Source organism: Manacus candei, unplaced genomic scaffold (assembly GCF_025592945.1).
Source record: "Manacus candei isolate 608988 ecotype Guabito, Panama unplaced genomic scaffold, ASM2559294v1 h1tg000062l, whole genome shotgun sequence".
NCBI lineage: Eukaryota > Metazoa > Chordata > Aves > Passeriformes > Pipridae > Manacus > Manacus candei.
Window position 1 is genome coordinate 3,196,286 of NW_026138110.1, and position 27,456 is coordinate 3,223,741.

The following is a 27,456-nucleotide window of genomic DNA, read 5'->3' on the forward strand; positions in this document are numbered from 1 at the left end:
GCTAAACGGTCACTCAAAGTCAGCATGAAAAAATGATTTCCGAAGCTGTTGAACAAATAAGGAGACTCATTCTGAGCAGGGACTAAATTGGTTTGGAACATATGCTTGTGCTGAGCAGCCAAAGTACATAATCAGGTTTAGCAAAACAAAGCCTGATACCAAACTTGCCAGGAAAAATTGTTTTGTCATTTTGAAATCTGCTTGGTTTTTAAGCAGACCTTCCCAGAAGAGAAAACAATGTGTTTCATGCCCCACTTCGTCTGCCATTGCTATATTTTTCCCCTGAAGATTTGTAAGGAAGGGGAAAAATATATAATCCCTTTGTTAAGATACTTAAATTAAAAGCTTGCTTATGTTGAACTGCCCTTTCAGTCGGGATTAAGATTTGTTACCCAAGTCTATATACCCTGTAAAACAACGACTAATCCAGACATTAATCACAGGAAATATTCTGAACCTTTTAAAAATAAACCATGACATTCTATGAAGAATACATAATTGAGAATATCCTGGACAGGTTGAAAATTAGCCCAGTTGATTGGTTACATAATGATCAGCTGGGTAAGCCAAGGGGAAAGAAAAGAGCACATGGGGCGAACAATGCAGCAGCTTTGTGCTATTGTCTGCCTTTTCCTGTCCTTTTTGTACCGAGTTCAGCTCGGTACAAACATTGTCATTCCAAAACAAATTACATTAACAGGAGGTGTCTGCACCCCCATCAGCCTCTCTCCCCTGCTCTCCTGTTTTTTCTGACCACGGTTCATATTTTTCCCCCTCTACTCCCTTTGCCATTTCCAGTCAGTGTTTCCCAGCCTTGATCTGTTGCCCAGAGCAACTTCTGCAGCAGTTGGGTTGTGACTGATCCCTTTCTTGAGGCAATATCTGTCAATGTCCCCCCTCCCTGCCAAAGGCCAGTTACTCATGTCAAGGTCAAACTGTGGACAGTCATTCTGTGTCTGCCCAAGTTAATCCAAACCAAACATACCATGTATAAGTAGTTTATCTCCCAAAATAAATAGATGATAATTAGCATAAGCCGCCGCACCCACTTCTTTTCCATTCCTCTCTGAAAAAATCCTTCCACCTGAGTAAATTAGGATGCTTTGTCTGACCTATTCTTATTATGTTGAAAAGCAAGCAAGCTCTGGCTCCAAGTGGGATGGCATTTCCTACCTGGCTTTCCCAGAGCAAGCCACTCTTAGCAACACAGGAAGAGATGTATACAAACATGCTTGTAAAGGAGATGAGATTATGACTGGAAATCCTCAAAAACTTAAAATTTACAGCAGATCTACCCATAGCTCTGGGTCAATTTTTGTCTGTTGTGTTGATGTTGTTTAAGTGGGCATTACTCCACAGGCACAAATGTGTCCCATCACTGCTTTTCCAGAGACAGCAAGCTAAAGCAGACTTAGCTGTGCAAGGAGACAGGTATTTGGAGTTACAGTATGGGGATGAGTCAGAGGCATGTTAAAATTCTGTATTTTGTCTGTGAGACTTTCACTGTTGACCTGCCCCACAGTGGCTTGTTTGGCAGGCTGAACCTTTGCACTGTGGCACCAGGGGACTCTGTAAAGTCTCTCCCCTGGTGCCCTAGAAAATGTAGGAACCAATCCTGAGGGGGAGAGAGATAAGGGTGAACACCGATGCTGCCAGGAGGGTGAGTGAAGATGTTCGATGTAGAACAAAGGGCGTGGACAGCCAAAGGTAAAGGAAACGGTGGGTCTGAACTGCTCTCCCTACCCAAAGTGTGAAGGGGTGATTGATGGTCAGTTCTTTACGTCTGTAGAATCAATTACTGGTATTAGAAAAAAAAAAAAAAAAGAACTGCAAAAAATCCCAGCTTTACTCTTAGGGAAGGAATCTGCCTGACTTGGGTTGCTGAAGCTCAACTGGCAATGGATGGGGCAGGTGGGATTTTGCTGCACTGACAAAGAAGTAGTTTTCAAATTTCCTATACTTCTTTATCTTGTTTTTAAATATCCTATGATAAGGAAAGATAGGAAATAATCCTAGCGTTTGTGTTTGATGTTATAGAGATAACATATATGTAACAATTATTATTTACTAAATGACTAATAACATGAGGAGATTCTGTTCACTACGCAGGGTTTCCTCTCTTATTTAGGTTTGTGTAGCATCTTTGCCCCTCTCAGGACATGTAATTTGTTCTGAAAGAGTGAGAAGTGAGCTGAGCACCCACACCTTGGCTATAGTTATCATTGAAGGTGTAACTTCTATTTAGATAGTTCCCTTTTTAACCTAGGTTTGTGCCTCTTATCACTCAATGTCTACAAATAAAACATGAATAACTTAAAAAAAGAAAGAAGTACTCTAGACTAAGCAGGATCTGTAGGTTTCAGGCAAGAGTTAGAGGATGCAGTCAGTATTTTAGGGTGGAATAAGAAAATTAAAGGGTTACACCCAGGACACATGGACTCTGCCATGGGCTTCCTGTCCAGGGGTTTCCAGACGGAGAAGTGAGGCACAAGATAACCATTAAACTCTTGTGCTTAATATCATAACTTTCAATTTAATGACACAGTTTGCAAGTAGAGGAAGACAGGTATGTTTTGGGTGTGTTTCTAGCTAACAGCAAAAGTGGCCCAAAATGCGGTTTTGAGAGCAGCATTTGTATGGTCTGGGAAGTTACATTGGATATATTGGCCATAGCAGCCCAGGAGCGCATCAGAGGTGGCGTGAAACCTCTTGGGGGGTTTGGTGTTGCTTTGTGTAATTTCCATCAAGGTCTTCACATCCTTCCTTGGCTTCTGAGGCTCAACCCAGGTGTGCTCAAATGCTCCTGAAACTTGGCAAAGCCTTCTACAAGGCTGGCTGGGGGAAGGGAGGGAAGGAGTCAATGGGGGGGGTTCACCTGGTTTCAAGTTTCAGGGCAAAACTTTTACACGAGTAACAGTTTCCAGCTTCAAGAGCCCTGTGACAACATCATAACCAGGAATACAAAATCTTGCGTTTGTATACAGGACAGGCACTGTCAGGCAGAAGAATGGGATTTTCAGGCAGAACTGAGGAACAGGATGATGTGCTTGTCACTGTACAGGATGTGCTTACTGGAAGCCTGTGGGAAACATCGCGTTACTCACACAGGCTTGGCCACCTTTTTCTCCCGCGGTAGGGGAGGAAAGCGGCGGAGTGGCAGTTGTTTCCCCCCCGTTTCTGCGGGAAGGGATTCCTCTGGCACGCCGCTGGCAGCCAGGCCGAGGGCACAGCTGGCTCCAGCTGTGCCGGCAGCCTGAGAACCGCCTGGCTCCCCCGAGGTGCTCTCAGAGCCGCTCCCGAGCGCTGCCGCGCTGCTCGCGGGACAGCTGCCAAATCCAGCGGGGGTGGCACGGGGTTAACCTGGTAAAGAATTACACTGATCGTCGGGTGCCGCTAAAATGTGCCCTCGGTTGAAAAGTCATGCATTAATTAAGTTGATGGCCTGTTTAGCTTGTAACCTCAGCAGCAGAGTCTCAACCTCTCTGTGGTCAAATAGATTTACCTAATGTAATGAAAGGCCATACCCTTTCCATTTCCTTCTTTCAAAGCCTTCTCACCACAAACTCTTCTGGTAAGGCCGCTTATCAGTGATAGCACATTTTTCATTACTGGTGGAGTATGTGTTAAAATGAAATTTTGAAATACTTTTTCAAGTGTCACATGGAGCATACTGCATCTCGACTGGTCAGCAATCAATTCATCAATCAGTTACCTTTGAGGTTTTTTACATTTGATTTTTTTCCCCTTGAATCGAATTTATTTTAGACAACACTCCTTATTCCAGGCAAGCTTATAGAAGAAAGGCAGAGAATTTTGTCCCAGGCTGAAAAAATATTTTAATTGGTTCATTAAAAAAGAAGAAAAGAAAATTATAGATCTTGTGATTAGTTTTGTTCTGCAATTCTTCCTGAATTTAAAAAGCTCCCTGTATATCTTAATATACACATATACATATGTAGACATATAAACCAGTTCTGTCCTTGTAATATAGTTATGTGTGCTAACATCATGAGATACTGTGATAGAGAGGTCTTTATTTCATATTGTCCATGTGCATTAGTAAATAAAGTATGAATTTAGCTCATACACGTGTTCAAAATGATGCTGCACAACTCTGATTATGTAGGTGATAATTCTGCTTCACATTAATAGGAATGTTTTTATTTTGCATTTGATTTCATACTAGTGTGTACTGATGTCTTTCCAATTACTCTCATTAAATTTTCCAACAGAGTTGTTGAGTAATCTGAGGGGGTTTGTTTGTTTTGCTCTTTTTTGGCATTTAAGGTTTTTTTTGCTTGGATTTTTGTTTGTTGTGTTTTTCAGGGCTAAAATCGACAAAGATTTTTATTTCAGCTATGACTCTTACTGTTCACTTCCTTGGAGCTGATTTAACAGAATAACAGGAGTGTCCATCTATTGAAGACATTGCTGCTTCAAAAAGGATTTAAAAGAATAATTGCCATAGTAGTTCAGATCTCAGGTCTTTATAGCCCAGTATGCTGTTTCAAACAGTTGCCAGTAGTGATATCTTGGAAAGACTATGACCAGGACAAAGATGCAGTGATACATCCTGGGATGGATTTGTATCTTTTTGTTTTGTGATTCTGACTGAGTTTTAGATTCTTTTGTAAAATGTCCATACTGGCTTAATCTTAATAATTCTTCTTGACAGCTTTTCTAAGGTTAGATAGATCTCCTGCGAGTCTTAACACAAGCTAAGTTTGTCTCAGCTCTCTAAGACCTTGGGCTTTAAGTTCTCTGAAGTTCAGAGGAGTCTTTCCTAATTCTTAATCTTTCAGACATTTGAATTTTGATTAAGTTTTTTTTTGTGAAGGAGATCAGTGCATTAAACTGACACCAGAACTGGTGTTCGGTGGAAGGATTTAAAGCAGACAGTGGAGAAGACAGACAGCCACAGGATGTACCAGCTGGAATGTCTCACTGTCTATACAACATCCAGACTCCCTGACACATGAGAATTGCATAGATCACTGCTACCTCATAGGGAGGAAAGGATAAAGCAAAGTGTGACAAAGCTCCCTTATATGTTGATGTCATCTGGCCATTCACACTTCATGAAGAGTCAAATTGGGCCTGAAGCCTTTGAATTACTCTAATCCAGTGACACCTTCGGCTTTCAGTAAAAGAGAGAAGTCACAGAAGCAATGATCTAGCCAAAGAGATATCTTATGTTTTGGTTATGAAGATATCCACATCGGGGTGAAAACGAGATATTTTTAAAAACCACTTTTTGTTAGTTCTGAGGGAAGAATAAGACTTTCCTAAGTAGTTAGGGAGTCCTCTGGTTAGGGCACTGTACTGAGGGAGAATCTGACTTCAAAGTGATTCCTTTTGGAACAGAGAATGTGGAGATGACATGCTGTATTTACCATCTCAGGAGCAGGCACTGAATACTGTGCTGAGAGTTTCCTAGATTGCCTCTCTTTCCTGCCGAAACACTCCATGCTGTGGAAGTAACTACATGCTGGGCATCTAATTTATTCCATCCTAATTAAAGTTCTTTGTTGAAATAAGTTCCAGAAAGTTTTGGCAAATTTCTGATAGAAAAACCACATCACTGGAAACCCATCTTTTACCTCTTTTTAGAACAAACCTGGGATGGCCTAGCCACGCCGCTGTGCTTGGATTGGCCTCCTTGTAGCCATTTTGATTCTCAGATTTGTTTTACATTGATAATGGGCTGGTGTTTCTAATGTTTAACATGTACAATTACTGCTCTGTTAAAAAATGAAACGTGCCTTGGAATCTGAAACCAGAGACTGGAGACAGGAGAGAAAACAGCTGAGAGCAGCAGGGAAGGGGAAGCCAGCAGCAGGACAGGCTCTGGTGCTCCGTGGTGCTGAGATGCAGGGTGCTCCTTGCCTGTCATCATTCCCTGGGAGCTGAATAGCAGCAAAAGCAATCTCTTGTTTTCTAAGTTGCTACAGTTATCTTTGTCCTTTGTAAGAGGAGACAGAGAAAAAGAATGGAAAATAATCCAGAATGTATTTCCGATTGCTTTCGGACCATCCCCGCTCTGAAAAGGTCTGGAGCAGAGTCTCCTATTGTTGCAGTTTCTCTTTGTTGTAGAGCAGGACTTGCAGTGGGAGGGTGACTTTCAACAAGATGCCAGGGAACTTGTTTGTGTGTACTCTCTGAACTCTGAATCAGGGTTCTCCCAGTTGACCACTGCTAGAAGGAGAGGACTGTACCAAGGGAGCTTCAGGTTGAACATTATGAAGAATTTCTACATGAAAAGTGTTTTTAAGTATTGAAATGGGCTGCCCATGGCGGTGGTAGAGTCACCATCCCTGGAATGTTCAAGAAGTGACTGGACATGGCACTTAGTGCTATGATTTAGTTGACAAGACAGTGGTCAGTCAAGGGTTGGACTTGATGAACTCGGAGATCTTTTCCAGTGTAAACGATGCTGTGTTTCTGTGGATCCACACATCAGTACAAATAGGGGGTACAACAAAGCAAAAAGATGCTGGGAGGTTCAATGGAGCGTTCTTAAGCTCTTAGAGCTCCTAAATGCTGTGTTGTTAAGCAGGGGATGAGAAAGCAAGTAGAAAGGGCAGCTGTAGAAATACAAGCAAGGAAATGTATTTTCTTCCAGAGGGGAAAAGGAAACACTGGTTCATATGATGATTCTGTGACTTTGGCTGTCTCGCTAAAGCGATGTACGTAAACCAAATATTTTTCTTTTTTTACCTTTTTAAATAATATATCCAGGAAATGTTTGAGGGAACAACAGAGGCTGCCCTCTATTTTGCTTGTGGCATTCACCATTAGCTGCAAAATTCTGTGCCTTGTTTAATCCCATGCGATGGGGCCGTTTCTGTGACCTGGTTAATGGGGAAGACGTGCTGTGTGAAGTGCTTACAGCGTCTGTGTTTGTGAGGGATATTCAGATATGCTGCATATAGGAGATTGCTCCTGGTAGTTTGTAGACAGGTGCTCTCTCTATATTAGCAAGTAGTTAGCACAGTGGTGGACCTGGAAAGGGAAGAACTTCCTACTGAGAACCTGACACCTGTGCTGTGCTGTATTTTACTTGGATTCAAGGACTGAACACCTGTTAATGGTAGGAGTGCACTAAGTATGTTTCTGGAGTGCATTTTACTATGTGCATTGTACTATATATGTTTGATATACAGGAGAAAGCTGATTTGGATGCAATCAGAGAACCCAGATTGAAATGGGGTAGATCCCTCCTCTCTCACAGAAGTTTCAAGTTTAAAGGAAAATAACAATAACAGCAAAAGCCTAGATGAAAGATTCGCTGTATTGCAAATACTGTTCTTGTATCACTGAAATGCTGAACTCAGCCCTGCAGGCATTGCAAAGAAGGATTATGTCCTATTTATTAAAGTATTTAGTTCAAACCAGATTTGATGGTTTTTAAACTGGGCTGTGCTAAGGGCTGAACACTGTGTTCTTCTGCTGGCCTCTAATGTGGTGTGAAAGCATTAAGTAACACAGGCTGAAATGCTGAAAGTGCCTGTGAAGTGTGTAACTCTCCAAAGCAACATTCCAGCCCCTGAGAATCCAGTCTCAGTGCAACTGTGGAAGCAGCAGCCAGGGATGGATGATTTCTATCTTAGGTCTTAAAGTGAATAAAATGCATTTATACTCAAGGAATCAGTTATAGAGGGGAGGATATTCTGGAATCTGTAAGTGCAGCAATGGGTGTTGCATTCCCGCTCTTTGTGAAAATGCCATTGTAATTATTCAGCAATAGCCCGTACCTGGGCAATGGAAGATAAACAGAATTGTTGACAGTATAAGACAGTTGCTTATGTAAGTTTTATCATCCCAGGGCCGAACGGTAGCAGATGTTCCCAGTCCTGCAAGCTGGTTTCCCACTGGATGAGAAATCAGTGATGTGGAGTCTGGGTATGTTCTTAGTTTACTTAAGACTGCATTAACCAGTTGTGTGACAGAGATGGTCAAAGAGCATGCAAGATGTTCTCCCTCATCCTTTTTTTTTTTTTCCTAGACTGCTAGAACAGCAATGCCAATGGTCTGACTTTATTTCAAGAATTAATTCCAGTCAGAGGTACTAAAGCAGAGAACAAATTGTCTTGTTTACTTGTGCCACCTCCCACAAGTAAAACAGAAAATTAAAACTAAAAATATGAGTGTTTCTTGAAGGATTCAGCAGTGCTTGCCAACTAAGTAAAAGAAGATATAAAACAACATACAGTGGCATCTCTTGACTCTCCCTATAATGATACCCAAATTGAGGAAGTAAGCTCGAACATAGAAGATGCAAGATAGAGCATGCAATGCTGGGGGTACAGTGCCTAAAGAGATGATGAATTGTAATTCATCTGGTTTTAATGGTGCAGTCACTCCTTTTTTTAATCAGTTCATCTCCTCTGAGTAATGACACAGACCAGTTATTTTTCTAATGTAGGCAATAACTAATCATCAAAACCAATTTCTGTACCTGCTTTTGCTCTCTTTCCAAACATAGGAGGTTACAAACCATAATTCACATTGATAAGCAGATCTAGAAGGAGCACGACGTTTATTTAATTGCAGAAGTTGTAAATATACATCTAACTTTGCTGATTTTTTGTTTGTTTAACATGTCAGAAAATAAATTTGGGAATTTCACCCTGAAACACTTTGCATAAAAAGACCCTAATCTAAAGGCAGAAGTTCAGTTTACTGCAGCGTAGGAAATTATGTCTCTAATTTCTTTTGTTGCATCTGCTGCAAGTCTTACATTTCTGTGTTTTTTTTCTTTATATTTTTTTTTCTCTGTGACTGAGAAAAGAAAGGTTTTACTAATATTTTCCAGCAGCACTGTTCATTCAGGGATTTTTTTTAGAGTGGAACTTCAACAACATCACCTTGAGAAGTCCAATTGTCTTTTTTTAGAACCAGAGTTTCACTCCGGTTTTCATGCCAGCGGGGGTTATGTGCTTCTTCCAAAGTCCAATTGCATTTAGTACTGGAAGCTCTGAGGGTAACCTGGGGAATCTTGTGTGTGGTAGCTGGATCCTTGAAAGCTACAAGCTGTTGCCTGATTTAGTGTTGTGACTTTTAACCTTTCTGAGCTGTGTAGCACATGGGTTGTTTATCCTTCTGCTGGGAATACTGCATGGAGCAGAGTTGGTAACGTGCTGCCAACTTCTGATGGACCCAAAGAAACCACCTGAACTGTCTGGTATGTCAAAGTAACTTACAGGGCTGACTCCTAAGTGAAAGCACCTATTTACACAAACAAAAAATGTATTCAAAGTTTTTTCAATTAAAAAAAAAGAATACTCTGGGGAAAAAACACTTTTGATATTAAAATACAAACAAAAAAACATATGAAAAATGTCATGGCAGAGTCATCTTTTTGGAAAGTTGGTGATGCAGAACAGCTGTGTTTCTCAACATCAGAAAGGAGACCAGTTGGTTGTGTGATGGCTTGTCATGTACTGGAACATGGTGTCACACTGCATATGGCAAAAAGCAAGTCCATACCCTCAATCTCAGCTCTTATTTTCCTTAGTTGTTATAACTGTTGCTCATTTATTTTCACTTTTGCTCTTGGTGTTTGGCTGTCTCTTCACTTTCTGAAGTGCTAAACCCCAACCAGAAGCACTGATGAGAGTGACAGAGTATGTCAGCTCAACTCACACTCATCCTTTTATAGGGACTAGCAGCTGCAGAGGTAGCTGAGAAATAGGCACATCATTAGAGAGAGAGAAAATGCCCATTTCTGCAGAAAACTCAATTTCTGTAATTAACTCTTGAAAGAGCTGGAGCCCAACACTGTGCCTAGATTTATATAGTTCAATTGTAGTATTTATATTATAGCTGAAGAATTAAAATGATTAGTTCTGTAGCTTCCCCGAAGTTGGGTAATATTATTTTCACCTGTTATGTGTGTGAAGGGGATCAGTTTTGGCACTCCTTCTGCAGTGTTTCAGGATTTAGAGGGTCTTATTTAATGTCTTCTCATTCGGATTTTTCGATGGGGAATTTGCCTATTGATTTTTTTTCTACAATTTGAAACTACTTAAGCAGATTTTCTGGTATGCTGAGGAGTGTTTGTATCTGGCCCGTGGTATGGAGAAGAGAGACGTTCAAGTGTCTTCTCTTTCCAAAGGTGATACTGATGAAAACATTGGCTTTGATTTGAGCAGAGTCTAACCTGGTCATAGGTAAAATTTGCCCTTCACTTTTCTTAGTGGAAAACTAAGGTTCACAAAAAAATTCTTTTTCTTTTGGTACTGCTCCTATGAGTACCAGTATCAGATGATAAAACCAAAGCAAGTGCCAAATTTGAACTCCTGATCATCTGTAGTGAAGCTCATAACCAATGGTCCCCCAGCTCAGGGAAAGACCTGTGTGTTGAATTAACAGCAGCTTTCTTGTATTATGTGTTTCCTACTCGAGGGTGGTGTATCCAATTATCATCTGTTACCAAAAGCCAGGAAAGCAGCGGGGTAGCGTGGCGAGAAGGCTGTATCCACAAACCATATTGATCCCTGAACAAATTTGTCTGGAGTCCTCAAACACACATCCACACATGTGTGTGCACACATACATAAATTCCTGCAGCTTTGCCACTGCTGCAATTTACTGGTCTGGTCTGTGCCCCCCCAAAGCCTCATGCCTTTGGCCAGTAGTTTTTCTGAGACTGTCAGCACAGGTGTTCCAGAAAACACCTGCAATACATAAGTGGGGATTGGAAACTGATGGATTGTTCTTTTATTACCAAAAGTTTTAAAAAACAGAAGCATCATGCAGTGGGGTGGCTCAGAGTCAAAGGGAGCTAAATAAAGCTGAAAATTGAGTGTATACATTGCAGCTTGGTTATTTTGAAGGTTGAGGTTTCTCCTTCACCCCTTCATAAGGAAAAAGGCTGTCTTTATGTAAGGACTCTCTTTTATCATTCTCTGGGAGCTTTATGTTTTAGTGTTGCATGTGTTTTGTGGGGAAAAAATTCAATACCTCTATTAACAAGTTTATTGCTGTTAAACTTTAGTAACCTTGAAAAATGCTGAAGTTCTCTGAATAAGGTACAGCTTTTTAATATGGGGGACATAATGAAAGGTGCTTGTTTGCTGACAGGTAATGGCCAGAAGTGGCCCAAATTTGGAGTGATTCCATTCTGAATATCAATGTTATTGTCCCCAAACTTTTGTTAAAATAGGTGGGATGTTTTCCGCCAGGGAAATTAAATGAAGAATGGACAGAATAGCATTCGTAAGTCATGGGAATGATGGTGTCTAATAAAAAGCAGACAAAAATGAGACTTACCTAAGGAACTGTCCTCCTGTTTGTTCTTCTCTTGCATTTTCCCTACTGGTCTCAGCAGGCAGGTTTTTCATGAGATGAGGTATTGGATTCAAATTTGAGGGATTTTAGTTCAAAGCTGCATTGATTTTGGGGTAATCCTAGTGCTTGCAGTGGTGTGACTGTGTAATTTAATTGCAGGACAGTTCTGATTAAGAAGCTTTTGCAGGTGTATCACTGATATTCATTGTGTAAGGGAGAGCCAGCAGAGTCTTCTGGCTTTCTCAGCTTCTGTAGTGAAACTGCAGTACTTGGCCTCCAAATTTCTTGATATGAAATTATTTTAAACTCTCCTTGCTACCTGAACACCTGGGTAGGAGGTAGCAGGAGAATGCCTTTCTTCCCTGCTGTGGCTTCTCTACAGATACAGAGAAGTGTGTTTATCACTAAAAAAGAAAAACGTTATCTTAATGTAAACCTGAAATGCAAACACAAATCAGTAGGAGTAGGAACTAAACTTTTAGGAATTTCTGTCCTTTATATTTTCAAAGTAACATCCTGGCCATTACCAATTCATGAAATCAAAACACTTCTGATTTTTCTTTTACCATGTCCACTAAAAAAATCTCATTGTAAATAAGGATTTGGATTTCTAATAATTCACTTTGCTTATGGCTATTCACATGTGTAACATGATCTGAAATGAAAGTTGTGCAGTGCAGATGTGAAACATGAGTGTAATACAACACAAATCAGAAATAATCTGAACCCTTTAGACCTCACCTCTCATCATTTCAGTAGATAGATAAGTTTATTTTTACTCTATACTTGTTGTGGAGAATATAAGGTCAGAATTATTTTTGTTCATTTATCCAAGACAACTTTTAGGATAAGAGCTGTATGCCCTTGTTGTGAATGTGATTACTCCATCAGCTGGTCCTCTGTGGTTACAGCCTGCTGCTTCTCACATCTGAACCTGTTCCTTCTTTAGCTGGGATCTGGAGACCTTGTGGTGGTGGGGGTGAGAGCCCAAGGTTTGAACTCTGCCTACAGAGTTCATTGTCTGTGCATTTAAATGGATTATAATGTCTTTAGCTGGGAGCATAGCAGGGTGTGAGTGTTCAAGACCAGCTGTACTCTCCAGTTCTCTACTGTAGTATGTGGTTATGAATCAGTATTTTTTTCCTTTTGTTTTTTTCCCAAAGCTCTTCTGCTGATTGAAATGGATTTTAATTGTTCTTTGATCAACATTTTCATTATTATCTAGGAAAACACGTTGGGTCTGTTTTGTTTTTTTCATGCCTAAGTACATACTGAGTTAACTGTGAACCGGGATATCAGTGATGAGCAGCCTTTCTGAGTGCTGGCTACGGTGATCAGTGTTTTGGGATCTGGGATGACATATCTGTGACAGGAGCTGAGCCTGCATGGAGACACTTTTTTTACCTTTTTTGTTTGTTTGAGCATCTTATTAATTCCAAACTGCTTATATGAAAGTTTGGTAGTCTCTAGGGCTATGAGGTCTAGGCTACAGGAACTAAAGGATTCTGTGAGGAGAATGCCACTGTTATTTGCATGTTGTTGCATTGCAGTTCATATCCTGTTGGGCCACATGCCAAACCCACAAACTCCCTCTGTCCCTGGTAACTGAGGGGATTACTTGCTTATAATGTTGTGAAATAGGTGCTGTACCATTGTGAGCATAGGTAAGAAAAGTCTTTAGATTTGATACTCTTTATGTAGAGTCTCTGAAACTTCCTTAAAACTCAACGAAGACTCTTATTCCTGATACGGAATCCAATTTTAAAACCTGGTAAAAAGTTTACCCTTTTTTGGGAGCTACATTTAATAGGTTATTTTATGTAGAAACCTCTTAATTTTTTTGTGGCATGTTGGTTTTAAGCTCAATAAATTTAAAGGGGCTATTATATAAATATTAATGCTGGTCTCTTCTTAAAGAGTTAATGCCCCAGGAAATGACAAAACTTTCACTTTTGTTCCATTTATGACTACCAGTAAGGAGAGTACATCCCAACCCACAGAGTGGGATGCTGGTAGCAGTGAACAGTCCAATAGATCTTTCCCACCTTTAACATTTTACCATTATTTAGCAGTACTCCAAACTGGGTTTTCTGAGTCTCAGAAAAGAGAGTCTAGTGACAACCTTGCTCTTATTAAAATGAAACATCACCAAATGTGTGGGGTCAAAATGCAGCATAGTTCGTTTATTCCGTCTGGCCATATCTTCTGCTGTTCTCCTTGAAGCATCCTTGATAGATGCAAAATAAAGACAGACCAGACATAAATGCTATTCTAAAGGTGGTGGCTTTTTTTTTCTCCTTTTTTTTTTGTTGTTTTAAATTAAGACCGAAGAGCAAAGTATATGGAAAGACTACAGTGAGCTTGCACAAGAGGGAATTCCAGCCCAGACTCGCTGTTCTATATTATGTGAATAACACACCTGGATCTTTGTATACTTGCAGCCTTTCCAATACTTTCTTCTGTAAAAACATGATAGAAAAGCAGATTTTTGTGTGGGTTTTTTTTTTTTTTTTGTCTTTATTATGTAAAGGCGTGCAGGCTGAATTCTGCTTGAAAAATTTGAGAATAGTGGCATCTATTATTTGACATTTTTTGAAAGTGAATGCTCTGAAATAGTGTTACTATCATGTTGCAGAATGTCATAATCTAAACAATGTGCAAAATTCTGACCTTCTTGACAGTGGTGTAAATCCAGGTGAAATCCCCTGGGACCAAGCTAAATACATGGATTTCCTCTACATTTCTACTGTTGTTTTAAAGTGCTGAATCTGCCCCAGTGACATAATTGAAAGAGCCACTGATCACACAAAAAAAATCCCCTGCTATTTGATAAGGTTCTACAAAGAAAGTTTATCCTCATGAATTCCATGTATTTTTAATGTAACTTCTCTTTTACTGAATTGATTAAGCTCTGTTGAAAATTCTTGAATGTGGAAGCAAATCAGCTGTGACCGTGGGAGGGATTGGCTGATAATTTAGTAAGGAAAAAAACCAACATGTCTGTAGACTTCTGAAAAAAATTTGCAGTAGCTGTAATTTTGAAAATAGGCTGGTTTTGAAGTTTGATAGTATATTCTAAATGAGGCTCTTCCTTTGCTTTAGGCTCTTTGTGCACTTTACCAGGGGTCAGGAAGTTTGCATAAAAGCAGGGCAGTAGGTAAAATCCCTCTGAAATCACGGGGAAGACTCTCAATTAAGCAGAGTCAGGATTACAAACCATGTCAAATGCAGTAGACAGACTAATGTTACCTGTGGAGAATTTGTCTATTAATCAGGTGTGGTTAGTTTTCCACACTGAAAAGAGAGTTGTATTTGATTTATTGTGCTGTCATTCCCTTTTTCTTAAAAACAGTGTGGTACCATAATCTGCTTTGATGTCACCAACCATTACAGTAGTGTTACTGTAATGTTCTGCTTCATTTCTTATCCTGCTGTAATATTTTATAAGGATTGTATGTAAAGGGCTCCCTCTTGGTAAGGCAAAAACTGATCTTCTTGTACATATTTCCAGGAAAACCTGGAAAAGTGAATGGAACTTCAAATGGCTGGTGCTGTACCAGTTCTGCACACATCTCTCTTGGTTTCTTTCTCCTGTGGTCATGATTGGAAGCTTTCTGTATCCACAGGCATAACAAATGAACAATTAGTCCTTAGTTTTTAAGATTACATCAGCTCTGAAGCATTGCTGCTTCGGAGAACCAGGTCAGTGTGGTCGATTCATGTTGATTATAGCAATTGCAAAGTGTATCCTGTCCCTGATGTTCCCTTGGCAGATGAGAGTCAGATCTTTTGATCACTGAATTAAGGGAATTATTTTATTCAGCGACCTATGATTGTCATATCTTTTGTATGCGTTCAGAGCCAGTCATTTTGCTTTTATTTCCGGAGAAAATTCCATCTGGTTGACTGGTAGGGACCTTCCAGCTTGGTCCATTTTCTGTGCATAGTCAAAAGAAGAATATCTAGGAATAAACTAAAAAATGATGTGTGTCTGTGGCTCCCTGACTAAGCATTTGCTGGAAAAATCAATATGTAAGCAACTTATATGTGAAAACATCTCACTTTACATGAAATAGAAACTAACAAAGTCAGATAAGAGAACAGATGACTTGTGTTTGTCTTCCCTCTGGACCAAACATACTAGGAAGAGAAGGAACTGTGGTGAAGGGTCACTGACTGAGCGAATTCTCAGGCCAGGGTGTCAAGTATTTCCCTTCCTGATGTACTTTATGGCCATTCAGTCTTATGCCACTAATGTTACTCAGTGCTTTGAACCAAGTGCTGTGCAAGTGGTCTTTCCCAAAACCCTCTCCTAATGCTAAAATAGAGGAGTCTCATCTCCTCTACCTGTGCTAGGACACTGCTCTGTGAGCTGACTCTTGGGTACAACATCTGGAAGTATGGCTTATTTACTGGAAAGCAATGTATGGTTTATAATGATGCCAATGGGTCAAGACATTACTGTACCATGTTATTTTTTTGCAGGCTGGGATAGAAGAACATGTCTGTGCTTTCCAGGACTACACCTTACATAATGAATCTGAATTAAAATAAAAGACGTTAAGCCTGTTTGGTATGGGAATCAGGGATTATCCAAGGTGGTATGAGGTGGAGAACAGGCACCTTCATCTGAGGAAGGCAGTTTAATGGATTCAGTTCATCTGTCTGAAAGAGCGGCTGCTAATACTCAGTTATGTAAACTTAGTGTAAAATGAACTTCAGCCACATTTGGATGAAAGGGGAAACAAAGATGAATTAGGAAATGGTAATAATCATCCAGTAGAGAGTCTCCCTCTACCCATACTGAGCACAAACCCAGTACAGTGCTGGAAGGTAATTTGAGGTGGTATTTTAAACAGTGATCAGTACAAGAATAAGGATAATTACATCGTCCAGACTTCTGTACATGTAAACAGTTCAAATCTGTGGATACTGGTTATAAGCCTCTAAATAGGGGAACTGAAATGTTTTGCAGTATCAAATACAATGCTGTTTTTCAGTGAGTGATAAGTCCACTTTATTTAAAATGCACCTTGTGTAGATGTGTGTAAGCAGATAGATGCCTGTTAGACATATGGCAGAACAAAGCAGCTGCAGCTCACTAATTCAGAATCTGCATTCTGAAATAGATGAACCTTTATATATTTTTTAAAATCTTTCTGCTAAAATCAGTCCTCTCAACTGTCTTTTCTTGAAATCATCCATGAAATTGTTTTTCCTCCTACTCCTATGAAAATCTGGGACAAATTATAGCCTCTCCAGCCCTTCTGCCTTTGGCAAAAATAGAAAAAGTTTTCAATATATTTTGATTTTACCAAAGACCGTTATCTCTCGTTGCCAATCTTTGGCTGATAAGTTTAGGCTTGCTGTGCTTTTCAGCTGCTTGCAAGAAGCCTTGAGCATGCTGTCTTTAATCTTCATAACTACCATACTTCTAATTGCCTAGTTCCTCTTCTCTCTGTGCTGCAGCTCAGGTATGACAGCCCCACACATAGGTTGAGTCCCGCTTTTGGGTTCTCTAACCAGTCCTTTCTTTACTTCTTTTGGAAACAAAAGGCCCCTTTTGGCATCTGGGAGAAGGACTTGCTCCAAGTCTCTCGCCATCAGGTGTATTGTATCCAGATATTACTGAATCTGTTCTTTTACTTCATTTTATACTGGTGGCAATATGTAGCAGCTACTACTGCGCATAAAGCAGGTTGTTGCTATTTTCAGTGTAAAAGATGGACTCACTGTATATGCAGGTGGCTTCATGGCAGTATGGGATATAATAAAAGTTTATGAAACACTGTGCGGAATACTGACTTTATTGGAAGAAGTCCCTTGTGCTTGGACCTTTCTCACACTGTTGAAGTGATTCAAGCATAGTTAAAAGCCTGTGTTAGTCTGGGCTGTCAATTCCAGACTGGAAAAGTTACGTATAGTGAAGGTAGTAGCTCTCCAAGACAGTTGTTTTGATCCTTCCTTGCCTTGTGTCTTGGTAATTTATGCACATGGCAAGCGGCATTTCCCACACACACTGCAGACCTTGGATCTGAGGACCTGATCAGAGAAGTCAAGACTATGGAAAGCCTTGGAAAGCATCAGACTGCAAAGAGGATAAATACACGAGCTGGTGTTGAACCTTTTTGCTTAGTGATGCGAAAACAGATGTATAAGAGACCATGAGCTTTTGCTTGAAAATAAGGATATGGGAGGGGGTCCATGGTCTTTTGCATGATCTAGTGTCTTACTGGGGTTCTGCAGAACAGGTAACAAGAGAATCCATATGGGATTCCTTCCCACCTTGGGCATCCAGACACATCAAGCAGCAATCTAGCGCTTGGTTACTTCTTCGCTCCGAGCCAGTTTTATTAAAATATGTGGGAGCTACTCAATTTCCTGTTCTCAGAGCCTATGGAAATCCATCTTTTTATTCCTCTTCCCATTTGTGTGCCGTGTGTGGAGGTGTACATCTGTGTTTTTGTGTGCTGGCCGTTGCCCGCGACGCTCAGTCATAAGGAATGCGTGACAGCCGTGACCGTGGGGCTGGGACACGGCTGTGCTGTGTGAAATGGGGCTGGGAGGGGAGGGGAGGGCGGGAGACCCACGGTACACATCGAATGTACAGTCATTCCCTCCTTTCCTTGTCTGAAAGGCTTCCAGATCTCATATATTCACAGGCAGACCCCAGCCAAAGCCCGCAGCTGTCATGCATTTTCAACAGATTCCACAGGGCCTAGATGAGGTTTGAAGACATTCCTTTGCTCTTACACATTAGCTAAAAGGAATTACCGTAACATCTGATATTGTGGAAGTGGGAAATTTGCCATCCTGACCTTGCCCAAAGCATTCCGGAACTGGGGGTCCGAGGATTTATTATCTCAGATGGCCTCCAAAGGTCATCAAGGGCCCGTCTAGCGGTGCTGCAGCCCAGCTCAGACAACCAATGTGCTATTCATTTGGAGGGAGCTGTGCTGGGTTTTTTACGTTTTTTTTTTTTGGTTTTTTTTTTTTTTGGTACGGCTGAAATAATGGGCAGACACATGTTGCTGCTGCTCTCTGGATCTTTGTCATAGGAAAAGCATGTTCCATTGGAGCCATTCCCAGCTGTCAGTAATGTGCTGAAACACCACAGCCAATCATCAGAGAAGAGGCCAAATAAACAGGATGTTCACAATGTGTATGATTGCACGAGTGTGTAACAAACTTTCTGCACATTTCACAGTCTCCTAATGAGATTGACATGCATTGCTTAATCTGCATCTGTCTGTTTGGGGAAGAAACACATAAACACCATGGAGACCATGTGCAAGAAAGCTCAGTTTCTTGGCTGTGTGGCTGTTGATATGATAGGACAAAATCTGGTACTGAATTGGAAGAGAGTAGTCCTTCAGAGCTATTCATTTAGCTGCTGGGAAGAGCCCTACAGTCAGCCAAGCGCAGTGTGGTGAGTGTTCGTGTAATCAGAGTGGTTATTATAGCAACAGATGACAAAAGTGCCTGGGGATGATGCACAGAGCTATTTTTTAAGGGAATATCTGAGGTGCCATTTGTTTTCTCTTTGTTTTGATTTCAGAATTTATTTTGATTGCTTTATGTGTTTTAAAAAATCTGAGCGCAAAGCAAACCAACAAAGGAAAGAATGTTTACAGAAATCTATAATTACATAATGGAAAAGCAAAAGCCATTGTGTCTTTAATTTGAAATCAGGACAGTATAATTAGAACAGCAAATATAAAAAGGAAGTCGATGTCCTCACCCTCCAAAGCATGCATTTTTCCAGCAGTCAATGTTCTCATCCCCAAAAACACGTGTTTTTTTGAGCACAGTGAATGTTAATGCACATTAACTATCTAACTGCACGATTGTCGAGGTGCAAGACACAGAGAATTTATCCCACAGTTGGACAATGCCAATTTCTTCCTTAATCCCTCTTCTCCCTTCTGCTAGGCTTTTTCACGGTTCATGGCTTATGATGTCCTAAAACCAATCTGTGTTTTGTTCTTGTGAGATTTTTATGGGTAACATCTGATGACTGTTATTTACCTGAAAAAACCACGTATCTTAAAAAAGATAAAGGCAAAGCACAGATGAAATGTAAATCCGATAATCTTCACAACTGGGAAAATGTGTCTGGAAAAGCTATAATCTGCCCTATCACAGTACTCAAATTGTTGCTAGCTTTTCAGTCTTATGGGACAATGTGTGAGGTACAGTTATTACAAGTACATCCACCATAACTTCACAGAGGCTGCTTTCTCATGTAAGCTCCAGAAGAAAATTAGGGCCTGAATGTCCTTGCAATGAGCTGCTGCAGAAGATATTTCAAAACCTGCCAGTGTTGGATGATGATAATAAAGAATTTATTTACTATAATGGGATAGACTACAATATAAGAGTAAAAATATGCAGAGTAGGTCCTGACTGACTATATTTAGTCAAGCTCTGAAGAACTGACCGCCTTGTGTTAAATCTGACTGAGGAAAGTGACCAAAAAATTAAAATGGAACCTTGCAAGATGTAGCATTCTAGACATGACTTTGCCTACCATTATCTTTCAATTTATGTTAGCATTTAGGACATGTAGAACCTTACTCCCATTTCTCTCAGAAAATCTACATAAAAATGGGGCAAGTGATAGTGTGAAGCACTAATAGACTATTTTCAGACCATGTATTTAACATTTTTAGAGTGCAGGAATACTGCTTCCCAAGGATACTTGTGAGGAAGGACCCCTTTACTAACAAGAAATGTCATAGGATATCAAACAAACGAAGGGAGGAAGGAGGAAGGAGTGAGTTATTGGCAGTTCCAACCCAAACCGCTGGGAAGTTGTGGGAAAAGGTGACTTCTGCATGGATTCTTAGGGTATGACTATTCTGGAAATGTAAGTGCTGAAGCAAAAATTCAGGCAATATGAGTCAACAGAGAGTATGAGAAAGAACAGCAAAAATTCCATGATGTATCTATCAGGATGCCAGAATTGCAAGTAAGCATAAAATCAGAAATAATTCCCAGTTCATGGGGTTGGAAGGGAACCTAGGAAGAGGTGGATTGCCAGCTCTGGATATGTTTGAAACAGATCTGACAGAGCTTATTTGAAGAAGGCACTTTGCCCCAGTGGCTGTCATTTCCCAGCATAATCTATAGCCTTTGTGGATTCCACATTAATAGAGTTTATGGGAATTCTTTGTTGTTGCTAAGTTGTTTGCAAAATGTGGGAAATGGAGGGAGATGGTAATATTCCAGGACAGGTTTTGTCTGATGGGACATCTAGAGCTTGGAGATGGAAACTGAACAGACTACATAGCAATTAACATGAATTCCAATCTGCTGGGCCGTGAACAATTCCCAGACCATTCTTTTTTTAATAAAATGCCTTGTTTTTCTACTTCTTAATTCTGTAACCTTGTCACATCTTTCATATTTGGTGCTATCTTAGCTCCCAAACACTAAGAATATAAAAAAAAATTCTCTTCCCATTTGCATCCTTTTCCATGGAAAAGACCATCACTGGTACTACAAATCTGTTCAGGTACCCTGGAAAGGGTAATATTTAGAAATTCTGGCTAAAAATACTCCTAAGCTGTATAACGAAAACTAATGTAGCATGCAGGGTTTTGTTTTCCTAACTTGATTAAATCGTAAGATGTTAAATGAATGGATGGTACAGGCATAAATAAATCAGAATAAGTCTACTACAGTGCTCTAAGTTTATATGCAGATTATAAAATTAAACCATTACAATGCTGCCACTCTGATTTATTTAACTTGACCTGAGACATTTATTAGCCAAGACTTTCTAGAACTCTTACAAAGTCACACTCATGAGAATTAAATATTTCCACTAAGTTAAGCTACTTCAATATTGACATTCTTCCCTAGAACCAAAGAAGAGCATGGCTAGGATTTCCATAGAAAAACAATTCTTTCAGTAGGTATTTTTCTTGTTTTGTTTATTGCCAGTACTGCAAACTAAATCAGACTGTATTTGCTCTCTTTAGCTTGTGAAACTATATTGGGCTGTACTTCCCAAGAGCTTAGTCAGCAATGCCAATGCATTATGGAATCAATGGGGAACAGGAAGAAGACAAGCAGGAAGGTGTAAGTGTCCAATATAAATGTATTTCTATTACTTTGTAATGGCTTGAGCAGATGTGATATTGTTTCTTCATTTAGGTGTATACAGTTATTAATATTTTAAGACATTTCCTGACCAGACTTGCTGCTGCTGTTGCCAGTCAGTAACCCTTTGTTTATTTCATGTGTCTCCAAAATGAGTAATGATCCTAATCCATGTAACAAACAGCTTTTTTCTCTTTCAAAATGAACTGTATTTTAGAAAGAACCTTCTTAGCCCTTCTGTTTGACTGTGTATTTGGATAGCTACCCATAATAAATTTTTGGAAGTGAATGCATTAATTTGCCTTAGTTTTAGACCTAAATAAAAATGATGAGAGTACGAGATTTGAAAATTCAAAGTTATTTATCTCCTGTTGCCCAGTTTATTGAAAAGTAGAGCAGAGACAAGTCTGGTGATTTGCTAGACAGATGAGAAGCAGAGAGGAATTCATATAGAGAAAAAATACAGCTTATCTCTGATTCCCATTGCCGGTGTGGTCCCTCTATACCTGTTCAGCATCTCTTCCTTACAAACTGGAAAGCTTTGGGAAAGGCTTTTATCTGTGCAGATGGGGGAGGAATGGCCTCCTCAGAAAACGTTGCCTGAGAGGATAACTTGGGCACATCTAATCAATTCTGTGCCGCTTCAGGAGCCTCAGGAAATGGTGGTGTATTGATGTCTCCCTGATTTAAGGCCTGTGATGCAGTGTTTGGCCTCCAGAGAGCTCAACAGAGGATTCTGAAGGGAAATGCAATGACAGGAAGTCACTCTGGGTGATCTAATGGGACGAATCATCAATAGATGAACTAATGGTACTCTCCAGGTTTGAGAAGAAGCTGTGAGTTTACCAGTGGAGTTATAACTAAACACTGTCATAATCATCATTACTACCAGCAATATTTGTGTAGGATGTTTTGTTTATTTTCATAGAACTAATGATTCTGTAGAGCCATTCCTTTATGCATCTCTTCTCAAATGCATCTACTAAGGTCCTGTAAAATAACAGAAATTCAGTGGGGGCTTAAGATAACAAAAATGACTTTTTTTTTTTACTTAAAAAATACATGTATACACAAGTAATCTCAGTTAATTGCAAGCAACATGGGAAAAGCGTGATTTTTAAGAGGGCATTAAATATCAGTAGGGGGAGAACCACACACGTGGCTTCAGGAGCTTGTTTTGTCAGAGAAGATGCTTGAGAAAAAGTTAATAGAGTGACTTGTGATTGACCGACAGACTGGTAGACAAAATGGAATGTTAGGAAATGGTAACACAAAACTTGACAAAGAGGGATAGAGTCAAGGAATAGTAACACAGAGCTTGGAAGTTTATGACAAGGAACTTAAATTTAAATTTTCAACTGATGGTTAGAAAGGGCTATGAAAGTGAAGACTGATATGGTCACACTGAGGAGTCAAAAAGACAAACTTTGGCTGTACTTTGCATACTGAGAGGAAAAAAACCCAAACAGTAGTAGACTGGACAAGAAATTTACAAAAAATACCAGAAATCAAAATACCAGAATCAAAATACCAGAAAAAGGGAGGAAAAGTTTTCATGGTCTCTGTTACACAGGCAAGGGTGAGAATAAGGAAGGCAAAAACCAATCTCTAGGTTGTTACACATCACCTATTTTCTGGATTGTATGTTTGTACAACGCACAGGTACAGAGTAAGATGCTATCAGTGAAGGAAAGTGGAGCGAACATAAGGAAAGAACAGACTACCTGTGCCACAGGTACAGGGAGAAACAAAAGAAAGTCCATTAATTAGACAGCTGTCTCCTTATTCCTGGCCTCTTTTGGTTTTAGAAATTACTGCTGAACACAAGTGACAATCGACTCTCTCGTACATGCATGTCTGTAGTTTGTGTGTGTGTGTGTATGAAGACTTGAGCAAGGCCAGTTTTGGAGAAATTTCAGTTAGTAGTGTTTAGGGAAGACTTCTCTTCAGGAAAACTTTAAATAAAGTAAAATTCACCCTGTTAATGCAGAGACTAGAAGAAAGAATCGAGATTAAAGAAACAAGAAAATGTTTTTAAAATATTTTTGCAATGCCTCAGAAGGTCATGTGGTGTAGCCTTGCAATTTGGAAATGTTTTGCTAGTATGAATTTTTATCTTTTAGTTGTCTCTTGTATCTAATTATTTACTCATTTGCTTAATAAAATGAGTTGAGAGTCTCAGACAAAAACTATTATTTAAAATGCAAATGATCTTCTGTTCTTATTTTGTTTAGGGAGTTAACGAACTCCATGAGTAGAAGGGCCAGACAAACCACTGTAAAATTTCTATTCCATTTCTTTGGAAAATCTTCCCCTTTGCCCTCTCTCTCCAAACCACAAGCACACATATATCTGCTATTTTGAGGAATGCCAACATTGTTCTCGGTTGTATTTTCCTTGCAATTTTAGTGATTATAAATTGAATTCTTCATCCTCTGCTCTGGTTCCTATTTTTTAACCTAAATCAAACTCATATGTCAATCTCTCATTGACTAATGCATGCCATAGAAACTTAAGCAAAAAGATTGTCAACCATATACTGGGAATGACATAATACTTGATAAAGTACCAAATATTTACCAAGTTAAAGCCAGGAAAGATGACTGTCAGTGGCAGCAATAGAACTGAGGAAGGCAGTAAACATCATCTAACTTAGCTCATTTTGACGAGAAAATAATTTTTCAATCTAAAAATAACAGTTCTTCAGTGCTGCAAATATACAAAGTACATTATTTGTTGACAATATGTTGTTAGTTAATGACAAACAGGACTAAAGCTGCCAGTAACCATAAGCTGCTATAGCTCCACCAAAATTCCTATAGCTCCTCTGATTTTCATCAATTAAACCTCTGTTCCCAAATCTCACAATGAGCCATGCACTGGCAGTGTGAGCCAACTGATTGTTTTAAATCCACGTGGATCTGCAGGGTCCACTTTTACACGTCCACTGCTTTAGCATTCCAAAAATAAGCAGAACCCTTCCCAGTGAATATGAAATGCATCTGCTGAACTCTTTCCTTACTTATATGCTCAGTCATGTTACCTCTCTCTTTTGTGTATCTCTACGGGCCCCTCACCTGGTGCTGCATCAGGTGTAAACAGCTTGCCTCCACTTCCCCAGCCTTGAGTGTAAGAACAGCTTGCCCTCCTTAGCTGTCCTCCCACAGCAAGCTTCCTGTTCCCAGTCCTCCCCATCTGCTCCTCCAATATTCCCAAATCCATCTGCTTCTCATATTATCAACATCTTTTTTTTTTTAATGCTGTCTCTGCTGAACAGAGCAGCCTGCCTGAGCTAGTTTGTAAGACTCTTGCCTTATATGTTATACTCAAGCCTTTTGAGGTTTCTGTTTCACTTGTGACTTAGCCTTTAGAATAATCCTTCTTTTGTAATTCCATTTTGTCCATCTCCTCTGAAATAGATAGGCCCATAAGACAGGAATGCTGCCGTACTGAAGGTCTAGAAAACATCTGTCACTTGGAAATGATAAACAAAAAGTTCTTATGGTGGTAGGAAGAAAAGGCTGGAAATACCCTCATAAACACACTGTGAGATGGTACAGAAATTATCTTAATTTTTTAATTCAAAGCTCCCATCTTCTGTCCTTATTTACTCATTGAAGACACAATCTTACGTGAAACTTGTCCTCTTCACTAGTGGAGGTGGTGTTTGGATATTCCTGTGCTACTGACCTGTTCTGCAGTATGTCCTGCAGGTCCCCTGGGAAGTGGTGTAGTCTGTGGTGAGAACTTGCACAGCCATTTTTCCAACTAAGAAATTCCCTTTAGAGAAGAGAACACAGGAACTTCCTTAAAAAGGGATCTTGTGAAAGAAAGGAGACCACAGCTTAATCAGAGACAATGAACCCCTATTTACAAGGCCTTTTTTTGTTTGTTTATTTTTTAAACTGATATTTGGCTTTTACGGATCTAGTGTCTGCCCAGTGTGAGTTAAGGGAAAGCTGAATCTAAGCATTACATAGATCCAGCTGTTGGACCTTGAAATACAGTTCTTCACTAAATTTAAAAATTGTTTAGTGTCCATATTTTCTCTTCATGAGAGTATTTACACACCATGATCCTTCTCCAGGATTCTCACTTAAAATGAACAAAATGAGGTCTTCAAATGTATCTCACCTCAACGTAAGAATTTTCTCAAACCCTCATTTTTTTAGCTTCCTTTGCCTTACGCATTTCAGTTTCCAAGTCTTTGTTTTAGAAAGTGAATGTCAAAACTGTGAACAAATATGCTTTAAGGTTTAATCAGCTCTAGTTAAAACACACTTCTTAGTACTCCTCTGTTTATGTATCTTAGGTTTCTTAATTTACACTTGCCAAAGATCAAGCTCCATTTAAATTATCTGCACACTTTGACACCTAAATCCCTTCCTGTTGCTGCTTTTTTAGGTACAGCCTCTCGCTGCATAGTGACCTGCACGTGTGTCTCTGTGTCAGCCCCACAATGCAGGTCAGTGGGGATTAGTATTTACAGGTCACTCATGAAAATGCTGAATTGCATTGGACCTAATACCAATTTGTCAGGGCCCCTGCTGGTGAACTTCCATTCAGTGATTATTCCTCATTTTAAGCTAGATCTTAACCCATTGATATGTATCTCACTGATATTGGATAGTGATAGTAAACAAATCAGAAGTGCATGTCTTATAGAGGCCTCACTTTATTGCATCTCTGCAGTTGCTTCCACAAGTGAAATGTATAATCTCGAAAGACTGAGTGGGATAGGATATGTTTGACAAGACCTACTTTCCATAAAATCATGCTGAGTGCAGTAATTATCTTCCTATCACTGAATTCTTTATCAACTCAATCCCTTTTTGGTGTTCCTCTGTTTTGCCTAAAATAGATGTCACTAACCAGCCTGCAATTACCTGGGTCATCCAGCTTGCCCTTTGTGAGTACTGGCAAATTATTAGCATTCTTCCAATCTTCTTGAATTTCATCATTATTAAAAGATTTATTTAAAATTGACTTCATCAGGCTGGCTATATATTCAGCAGCTCTTCTAGGAATCTGTGCCTGTTCTCTTGGCCAGTTGTTTTTAAAGTGTTTATAACTAGCTGATACCACCTAGCATCTTCCATGACCATGATCTTCATCCAGTATGGGTTTTTATGGGTCACAGTCTGCTATTTTTCCAGGAGTTATGCACTGCAATCTCTCTTCTCAATTGCTGTCTTAATTTTGACCCACCTAGTGATTTAATTACTTTCTTTCTTTAGGTATGATTTTGTGGCCTTTTCCCAAAATGATAAATGTCTTCCTAAATAGTTTGATTAATTTATTTTCTACTTTGTTTAATTTTTCTTTCCAATCAGTTTAGCTTAGTTTTTTTTTCTTTGGGAGGGGAGCTGATTTGAAACAATACTGTATATTTATCTGGAAAATCAAGTGTGACACTCTAACCATTTTTTTCCCCACCAACTTAAAGCTTGTTCAGACCATCAGAGTGGTAATAGTTCCTGTTGAGAAGAAAATACATCTAATTTTAAACAGTTTAAATTAGTGTTAATCTGGGGCTAGTGAAAGTGGGGATAATGGTCTAAGTGTGCAATAAGAGGATCAAGAAATTTTCAAAAACAGTCTTAAAATGGTAATATTGTAACATTTTCCATTACTTTCAAGAGACAGAAAACATTGTTTTCAAGAGTGTTTTGTGCAGTGGCCCACACTTCGTATCTGGATTATTTTAGTGGGATTGTTCTCAGAGATGAATGCCTATCCTGGCACTGAGTTTTTATAATAATAACTCTTGTTTGTAGTGCTACTGCACATCTGCATGTGGGTGACAGTAAATCCTTATGTCTTCACCTGCCTTCAGCATTAATATGAGATACAAACAAATGATTGTTTGTAATAAAAATGAATAACCCATTAGACAGCTTCCAGAGGATGTGCAGCTCTTTTGGGTTACGGGCTTTGGTTAATGAAATAAAATTGACAAAGGAAAGCCCAGGGAAGATTTATTGTTACATAAATCTTAGGTATATTTTGTACATCCTTGGAACAACAGATCTTTAGACATTAGCTTTAAATAGATTT

General features: G+C 39.5%; 1 long non-coding RNA gene across 1 annotated transcript in view; it reads left to right on the forward strand.

Annotated features, from left to right (window-relative positions):
• Nucleotides 1-27,456, forward strand: part of LOC127478762 (uncharacterized) — a 237,216-nt gene that overhangs the window by 51,289 nt on the left and 158,471 nt on the right. The window contains exon 2 of the long non-coding RNA XR_007907333.1: nt 21,279-21,378. This is a non-coding gene — a long non-coding RNA (uncharacterized LOC127478762). The remainder of the gene's footprint in view (nt 1-21,278; nt 21,379-27,456) is intronic.